Source organism: Photinus pyralis, unplaced genomic scaffold (genome assembly GCF_008802855.1).
Source record: "Photinus pyralis isolate 1611_PpyrPB1 unplaced genomic scaffold, Ppyr1.3 Ppyr1.4_LG4, whole genome shotgun sequence".
In the NCBI taxonomy this organism is placed as follows: domain Eukaryota; kingdom Metazoa; phylum Arthropoda; class Insecta; order Coleoptera; family Lampyridae; genus Photinus; species Photinus pyralis.
Genome location: NW_022170511.1, coordinates 42979026 through 42979625, shown reverse-complemented (window position 1 = coordinate 42979625; position 600 = coordinate 42979026).

Below are 600 nucleotides of genomic sequence, written 5' to 3'. Positions count from 1 at the left end.
AAAAAATAGTCCAGTCAAATAAGAAAAAATAAAAACATTAATTGGTAAAGATCTGAATTTTGGTAAACATGTTCATTAGTGTTCCCCATTGGACATACTAAAAGTCCCCGTCAAAATCTGTTGCGCTCGAGGCACCATCTTGGAAAAAAGGAGCACTTGTTCAGATTCTTGACTATATATCGGCAACAATTATTGATACGGAAAAATAGCTCAGATAAAAAATATAGTTTATTAAATTGCCCATAAAAAATCATATTAACATTTTTTTGTATGTCCAATACTTTAGTTATAATCCGACATCGAATAGGGAATCAAGTATCCTGAGCTCTCGAAACAGTCGCGCATACATTTTTTTACAACTTTTTACAAATCATTAAATTTATTGAAAATTCTGCCAGTATTTCTTATATGTATATGCGAAGTCGTCGCACTCAAGCTTGGTATGAGACACGTTTAAAGGTTTCTCATAAAACTCTCTCTCTCTCTCCCTCTCTCTCAATAGAACTTTCATCTTCAATGTGAGCAGTTAAGCACTGAGTGTAGACTGGAAGCCTTCAGTGACCAAACAGGGTCAAGGAAATCGTGGACTCTCCTTCAACT